Below are 9,539 nucleotides of genomic sequence, written 5' to 3' on the forward strand. Positions count from 1 at the left end.
CGACAGTTTACAATTACAATACTGTTGCTGCTTGGTCCTCACATGTCCTGACTTTGCTCCACACCCTTTGAGGCTGTTGCCCTTTCTGTACTTGCCCAAGGCCATCTAACCTAAAAAATGTCCCAGTCCACGCCACACAACCCCTGCTACCCATGTAGCTGTGTGCTGTGTGTAGTGGACTCCTGACCTATCCAGCAGAACCCGAAACCCCACCACCCTATGGCGCAAGTCGAGGAATTTGCAGCCCACGTGCTCGCAGAACTGTCTCAGCCTCTGATTCAGACCTTCCACTCGGCTCTGTACCAAAGGTTCACAGTCAGTCCTGTCGACGATGCTGCAGATGGTGAGCTCTGATTTCATCCCGCTAGCAAGACTGGCAGTCTTCATCAAATCAGATAGCCGCCAGTTTTGCCCTAAGGCATCAACAGTGCCATAATTAATTATCCAAGTATATTACTTACATTGCAGAAAGTAAAGCCTTACAAAACTATCGCGTGCTTCACACTTCGGTAATGCATACCTAACCTTAATGGCTAGAAATACAACTTTGCTGCTTGTTGGTTGTCACAAAGCTGTGTTCCTTTGTCTACAATCAGGTGCACAAGTATTTTTTGTTTTATCTACTCAACCTTTTCCTCCAGTTGTAAGCACTGAATAAAAAACTTGTAATGAAGAAAGAACGGCAGATTACATGACAGTATCCTCCATATCCTCCAGGGGCGTGCACCTAGCGTGATGTGATTGGTGATCACAGAGGCCCTTAGCTGTTTGTGGTACTTTTTCTCTCTCATTTTTGTACCTTGAGCTATCATACTATCTTTTATCTATATACAGTCACACACACGGCCCATGTGAACACTTTAGGCTCTCTTGCCATCCAGAGAAAATAGATCCTTATACACACAACACAAAAACCTAAAACTCACCTCATATTCTATACATTACCGTATCAATTTGAAGCTTTTTGTCTTGGAGACCTGCTGCAGGTAGTGGTCTAACACTCGCGTTCTCTCCAATTGCCCACCATGATGCCCGGGTTCTTGTACATGCATTACAGTTTCTGCACTGGCCGTGAGTAAGCCGAGATGTTGTAAACTTACCTCTTTTCACTTGGGATCTTTGCTCTGCCAAACAAGTGAGTCAGAGTGGAGCACAACACTTCGGTTCGTTTTGGGCGGTGCAGCCTTAAAACAGTGAATGCAGTCCCTTACCTGACTGACCCCATTCCCCTCCTTTTCTAAATCAGTCTGTATCCCCAGCTCTAATTTTTCACTGAAATCTAGTCTTACTGCGGTGGCTTGAGTGCCTGACTCGCCATTCTGCCTGGACAGTTCCTTGTAACTTTTTTCTAGTGCCTCAGTGGCCCTATAACTGCCACGCTATCCAAGTAACGTGGGTATGGTCAAAACTTTTTCTCTCTGATATGAACTTTTAAGCTATTGCTGATGATATCAAATCCTCACCGATATTTTCAAGTAACTAGGCAATGAGATGTGTACTTTATACACTGAAAACGCCAGTGGTACATCAATAATGATAAAATATTCATCCATGATTCCAAAATAGTACTGAAAATTTGAATAGGCAGATACTACAGATATTGTTACAATAAGTACATGTTTGGACTCTTTGTGTCTTATCAAAGCATTTTATCATTGCCTCATACATAATGCACCACAAAATCACCCATATCTGAATACTGTTTTATCACAGCAGAAACTATTACAATTTGCCCAGCTTCCTGCCTCTCCTTCTACACTCTTTTAACCTCATTCTATCGATTTATCTGCACTTATTTGGCACAACGTTCTTAATAAACTATCTACAAAACATCCAACTTCATTTTAATTTAATGTTACCATGGACTTCTACCGGCTGATGCACAGTAGGTTTGCTGACAGAGCAACACAAAGGATGGGGCCCCTCCACGCCCGCACCAACATGGTGACCAACACAAAAGTTCTACTGTCACCTCCGTATGCATGTTAGTTTTGAATCAGGCGTCACAGGATGCAGGCTGTGATGTTATCCATGCGTCTGGGTAAGACTACTCATTAACATGGTCCATCAGGAGATAGAAGTGGTCGAAAGCGATCGAAGGGTAGCGGTTGTAAGAGCAGAGGAAAAAAAGTGCCAAGGCCAGCGCCAAGGGAAAAAAACCTCTGCGACAGTAGGACGGATAGTAAGAGCAGTAGTGGTTTGCTAGCTGCGACAGAGCATGCAAGGTGAGGGGGGTTAGCGTGAGGTATCGTGCAACGTTACCTATGTACTGCGTGGTCGTTAGCTGGGTCAGTCCGGTGCCGCGGCTGGGCACCCTCGTTGTCTCCTGGGCCGGCCGCAGTGGCTTACTCCCTGTAACATAAAAGTTCGGCGCGGCAGCGCGGCGACGCTTGCGCGATGAAGACTGCCCTGGCGGTTTTCTTCTTTACACCTTTCACCTGCGGTGCTGCTGGGGCAACCGCAGGGACAGGTGCACGAACGTCCTTCTGCAAGGTCGCAGAAGTGTTCGCAGGTACGGCTGCACTGAGGCCTTGGGCGAAGACTGCTCGCAGTTGCCTCAAGGCCTCTTCCTTCTCTGCTGCGAAGGCAGCCCTCTCCGCCGCCATGACGGCCTTTAGGGCTGCTGTGGCCTCCTTCACGGCGATGCCGAGCTCGAGGTCACATCTCTTCGCGGGAGGGCGAGCTGCGTCCTGGCTGCCCGTTTCCGAGCGGCCGTCCCCGCCCCTGGCAGGTGGATCTGCTGCTGCGCCGTCCCTCAGCTGCACCGGGCTGTTCTCCGCCCTATGCCGTTTCCGACGTCGTCTTCTCTTCTGCTGCTGCGTCGGTGCGGCCGCGGCCGCTTCGCCGCCCCCGGCACGGTTGCGGCTAGAGAAAGCCACACAACCGCGCCAACTGGTGACGTGCGGGCCGCCACACCGGACACAAGTCGGCAGAGCGTTGCTGCCGCGGTCGCAGGCGCGGGTGTCGTGCTCACCTGAGCACTTGACGCACCGCGCCGCGTTGCGGCAATACTTCGCAACATGGCCCTCGCCCTGGCACCTGAAGCACTGGGGCTGAGGATCCATGGTGGTCGGGAGAGCCTCCGTCGTAACCGGGAAGCCCAGCAACTACCGCAAGTCGAGGATATCGCTCCCGCCGTCGACCGTTTGCACGGTCACGTCATAGAGCGGCGCCCTCTTCCTGTTGGTCCGGTTGTGCAACCTTGCGGCTGCACTACCAAACCCAGCTCGCAGCAGCCCTTCCCGGACCGCTGCCTCATCACAGCACCAAGGCAACCCCCGGAGGAGTGCCTTAGTCGTCTTCATCCTTCCTACGGAAGGTGCCTTATCACGCGCCGGCGGCGCGTCGACGATGTGGTCGGCCACTGCGACCTTGATCGCCCTGTGGTCAGCCACGTTTGCGGCTCGAACGCAGATCAGCGAGTCTGTATCGACAGACTCGTAGACCACCTCGTTCTGAGCGCAGTTCGTCATGGTGTCGAACAGCGCTGTCCACCTGCCTTTGCACTTGACGTACAAAGGGGGGACAGGCCGCGACTCGTCTTCTCTGGAGTTCCTTGCACGGTCGGCAGACTCAGTGAGTTGTACAACCGAAGGACCCTTCATAGTGGCAGGTTTCCTCTGCGCACCCTTCTTCCCCATGCTGCGAGGCGCGGAACACGACAATTTGCACGCATTGTCAAAACAACGCACGACAATTTGCTATCCACAGCGCCCACAGCACAGAAAACCTCTTCACGAGCTCTCAACGGCCGAGTAAGCGAGGCACGCAATGGCAGCGATGTGCTCGCCTCGCCAGCTCAGGCCGCTCTCTCCGCTGACAGAGCAGTACCACCCCAGCAGATATCTTCAGGCATTGGGTTACACCCACCTCCAGGCAGATGCTGACCTTGCGATCAGCACACACTGGGGAGAAAAGTATGGCCTGACAGTTGTTCCAGTCAAGTGGTCATTCCCAGCATTTCCTCTGTTCCTGTAGCTCTACTAGTCATTGTCTTCATTGTATGGATTTTGTATAAAATGGCTACTGTAAATCCCATGAGCCATCACAACAGGTTGTACCAGATCCCCACCCAGACAGTGAATACCGTGGGTTACGACTGATGAGTCACACTACTTCACAGGCATGGCCCTTCAAATAGGTTAAGTTATAGAGTTTTGTACAGCTGTGCACTCCAGTTTTATGCAAATTTGTTAAAAACAATTTTATGGGAAAGTAATTTTCAGATGCCAGGAGTAAAAACAAACTAACTATTTGCAATGGAAACATTTAATACCTGGTTTCTTCAACTCCCAATTATGTCTCTTACAGCCTTATTCTATATTCATATCTATCACTTATTGTCAGTTTACCCACTGTTTACTGTGAGTCACTCGAGTCTCCATTGATGTGATTGCAGTCGCTTGTACTCAACATGCTCTCATTCGACCAGCCGCCCTCTAGCCATCTCACCTCCAGGTACATGTCGCTATGCACTTCGACTCAGCTGCAGCCTGGCTAGTCGCTGCCACTGCAACCACCACTGCCTTGGCTGCATGCATGCACTTGACTACTGGCCACTACACTGACTCTGATGGCTTCGCAAAATGTGTATAAAAAAAGGACATTATATTAGCAGAGACTTCCAATTATGAATGACTCAAGTGACACCAATGGATAATGATATTGTAAAGTAAGAGCTCAAACTTTGTACCCACCACCCCTATTGCATATGACATAATCAATTTTTTTTAGAGAGAGCTCAACCCTCCACCAGTTTTAAGACCCCTAAACACTAAATGTCAATCGCCATCAATGTACATAAAAAGGAAAACTTCTCGTGTTTTGAATTGATCATTAAGAGTGATTAGTATCAGCCAGTGTAACAATCATGGACCCAAAGGGGGAGGAATAGTGCATGGTAAAGGGTAATAATGGTAAAAAATTTTATTGTTTTCTACTTCAATCATTTTAACTTAGCCTCAGGCAGTAGCATGAGCAGTTACATAAACTACTCTGCAGTACTTGTGGTCGGCTCCCATGCTATTGCACTGAGCTGGGAAGGCCACCAGGATAATACTGAGTGAGGGATGCCAACTTTATGCCACAAACCTGCCAATGAGGGGGCCTTATGCCACCAGGTCAGGTATATGAGAGGGTTGGTGAGATAGCAGCTGCAACAGCGGGTCACTCTCTTGCCTGCCAGCTTCCTTACCCTCTATATGTGTCCATCAGTCCTTCCTAATTAGGACAAATTCTCTTGTCATACCATATGCAGTTCACACAGTGACTGTAGCCAGTTTTTGTGAACATTGTACACCTTAGTGGTGGTTCTTGGTAACAAAATCCGTTTTTCCATGACTCCTTATGTGTCTCATTCTATGTGTAGAAAAAGCACCGATGCCCATCTGAGCTCCTGATACCATCCTGACACTACACCATTTGATGCTCTTTTGTTTTTCAGAGTTCACACTGCTATTCTATGAAACCCAAAGTATTTCAGTTTTTTCCAACTCGGGTGAATGTCATATCTTGCGAGACTTTCATTAAATCAGTGCCAGATTAATTAAATTGAAACCACCATCCCTGGTTATTACGTTTTCTGAGTTTTTATTTCAATAGACTCCTTAATTATGCTAACCCAGAAACTTGATGTTTGCACCATAATACTGACTTCATCATAATTCATTTCATGATTATATTTGAGTCAGTGCTTGGTAATAGATGACCTACTTGTTGGTTTTAGTTGGATGTTTTGCTGATGTTTCTTGCACCTGTCCTTGACTGTTCTGACAGTCTGCTCCACATAACGTATGCCATATTCACATAGAATGTGATACACACCCAGCTTTCAGCGATCCAGATCATCATAACACTACAAAAAATACTTTTTATCTTAGTTGAAAAGAGTGAAATATACTGGATGTCATGTGTTCTTAGAAGTCTACCAATCTTTACAGATATTGGGCCAGAACAAGATAGGTGACTGGTTTCTCGCTTCTCTTTCTCAGCCTCAATCTCTTTCTCAAGCATTCTTGATTTTGATTGCATCACCATTTCCAATTAGCCCATTCCTTGGAATATTATTTGTAGATGATGTAATTCTTTGGCATTCCTTGCCTGAAACTGTTTGAGCTCTATGGACCTGAGTCTTTAGCACCAAATTTCTTTGTGGTCGATGGTGGTGGTGTGATTCATGAAGATCAAGGTCTGTGTGCATAGATTTTCTATATACCCTGTGACCCAGCAATCCATCTGCTTTCTGTTAATTGATGTACCATCACTTTTGTAGTGAAATCATGGTTAAACATACATATGGACTAAAATGCTCAATAATGTACCCAGATGTTTCTCATGATCTTACAAGAAAAAGTTTAAAAATATTAATACTAAATTGAAAAGACATTTTATTTGTGGAAGGAGAAGCAACATTTTTAGCAATAGATAATATCTGAAAAGACAATAAAAATTAGCTTCGGTGTTCATTTTTTTCACTTTGATTCTGCCTTGGCATTTCTCTCAGCTGGTTTATGGGCATTATGTGTCATAAGATGGAATAAATTAATATATATGTATGAAATGCTGCATTTGTTATTAGTTCAATACTACTGTAGAAACCCACCATGCCAAAAATTTAAGCAAGTTCAAATAGAAAAAGTTAACTTCACCCATTCTGTAATTAACATCTCTGGTAGTGTATGTTGTGGACTGAACCTTTACTCCGTATTAACAATAACAAACAATTTTGTTTTCTACTGATAATTTACAGATTCTTACTAAAAGATAACTTGAGATTTCACTTACGGGTATGGCTATGCTCAAGTAATGACTTTGGCCTAGACTACTCCAAAAGTAATTAAAAAACAATATATTGTAATTATTTTTAAAACTTCAGAAATTATAATCTGAACAGTATCAACAATATTTTTTATTATAGTATTATTAGGTGGACTATACCATGAATGAAATCAAGGAGCCTTACAATGAGCAGAATAAAGGGTTGTAGTTAACTATAACATTTGGGTTGCATTCAAAAAGTATTGATATAATCAATCAACCTTAAATAGAATAAGAAGCGAAATATTGCAGTCAGTTTCGACCTGGAAGATTGGTAAATAAAATACCCTTATTCTTATTAATTGAAGCCAAAAAGAGGCGTATTACTGTTAATAATATAATTGAACTATAAAGTTCCAATTAAGGAAATGTAAAGCCAATATGAAAGCTGCTAACTTTTTATATTAGCAGTTAAACTCCGTTAACATTTCTAAAATTTATATAGTTTAAATAAAACATTATATTTTCACTGTAAAAATAATATATGTATATTTATAAATACCTAAAAGTAAAAATACTTCCTTAACATCTTCAGTGTCACGCTCTAATTATAAGCTATTTAAGTAAACGAAAAATAATACCACCAAAATAAATATTCAAAAAATAAAAGTTAAAAGATAAATCTTAAAATTAGAATCATATCAACCTTGTATATAACTAATTAAATAAATAAATAGTCTATATAAACCTTGACCACCAAATAATTCACCTCAACCATAATCAAATGACTTTGATGAATAATAACCCAATTTTAAAGGAAAATATCTAATAAACTTAGTTGAAATGAAAGGTATAAACCACATTAGACGCAATAATTACGATTAAAACAATTGGACGACAATGATATTGAAGATATGAATATTCAGACTTTATAGATGTAGAATTTGACACTTATATAACACCAGAACAAGACCTAGAAAACGACGGATTTCGACTTCTAGATGTGGATAACCGAACAATTTTACCAATAAATACAGAAGTACGAGTATTAACAAGAGCATCAGACGTTCTACATTCATGAGCAGTACCTGCATTAGGAGTTAAAATTGACGCAACGCCAGGTCGACTAAACCAAGGAACATTTACAATAAACCGGCCTGGACTATTCTTTGGACAATGCTCAGAAATCTGTGGAGCAAACCACAGATTTATACCAATTGTAATTGAAAGAACTTCAGTAAACTTATTTATCAAGTGATTATCTAAGATAATCTAAGGAGTTAGTTAAAATATATAACATTAGAGTGTCAATCTAAAATAACTAAATAATTAGTACACCTTGAAATACATCAGATGACTGAAAGTAAGTAATGGTCTCTTAAACCAAAAAATAGTAAATTAACGACTACTTCTGATGGGGAATTATAATCCAAATCCCTCAAATATCCCCTCTCATATGATTCTCCCTATTTATTATATTTTCGACTACATTAATTTTATTTAATCAAATAAACTTTTTCTCATTCAAACCAAACCTTATTAAAAGAGCAGAAAAAAGAACAATTGATGTAAAGAACTTAAATTGAAAATGATAACAAACTTATTTTCAACATTTGATCCATCATCTAATATCTTCAATTTATCATTAAATTGAACTAGAACATTCCTAGGATTATTATTAATCCCATCAATATTTTGACTTACACCATCACGAATTAATATTATTTGAAATAAACTAAACTTAACCTTACACAATGAATTTAAAACATTGCTAGGACCAAAATCATTTAATGGAACAACATTCATCTTCATTTCAATCTTTATTATAATACTATTTAATAATTTCATAGGATTATTCCCTTACATCTTTACTAGAACAAGACATATAGCATTAACATTTGCAATTGCTCTACCTATATGATTAAGATTTATATTATTTGGATGAATTAATCATACAAATCACATATTTGCACACCTTGTTCCACAAGGAACACCGCCTGCATTAATATCATTTATAGTATTAATTGAAACAATTAGAAATGTCATTCGACCAGGTACACTAGCAGTATGACTAGCAGCAAATATAATTGCAGGGCACTTACTATTAACGTTGCTAGGAAATACAGGACCATCTATAGCAATAAACTTAATTTCACTATTAATTATTGGACAAATACTTCTATTAATTCTAGAATCAGCAGTAGCAATAATTCAGGCCTATGTTTTCTCAATTTTAAGAACTTTATATTCTAGAGAAGTATACTAAACTTATGTTAACAACTCACTCAAACCACCCATTCCACTTAGTAGATTACAGACCTTGACCATTAACAGGAGCAATTGGAGCAATAGTTCTAGTATCAGGATTAGCAAAATGATTTCACCTATTTAACATTAACTTATTTATAATTGGATTTGGAATTACACTTCTAACTATAATCCAATGATGACGAGATGTAGTACGAGAAGGAACATACCAAGGACTACATACGGGATTTGTATCAATTGGATTACGATGAGGAATAATTTTATTTATTGCATCAGAAGTACTATTCTTTGTTTCATTTTTTTGAGCATTTTTTAGAAGAAGACTAGCACCTACTATTGAATTAGGAATATTATGACCCCCAATAGGAATTCAACCTTTCAATCCTATACAAATTCCATTACTTAATACAGCTATTCTTTTAGCATCAGGAGTAACAGTAACATGAGCACATCATAGTCTAATAGAATCTAATCATACTCAAGCATTACAAGGATTATTCTTCACAGTACTACTA

This window comes from Schistocerca serialis, chromosome 3, assembly GCF_023864345.2.
Source record: "Schistocerca serialis cubense isolate TAMUIC-IGC-003099 chromosome 3, iqSchSeri2.2, whole genome shotgun sequence".
Lineage (NCBI taxonomy): Eukaryota > Metazoa > Arthropoda > Insecta > Orthoptera > Acrididae > Schistocerca > Schistocerca serialis.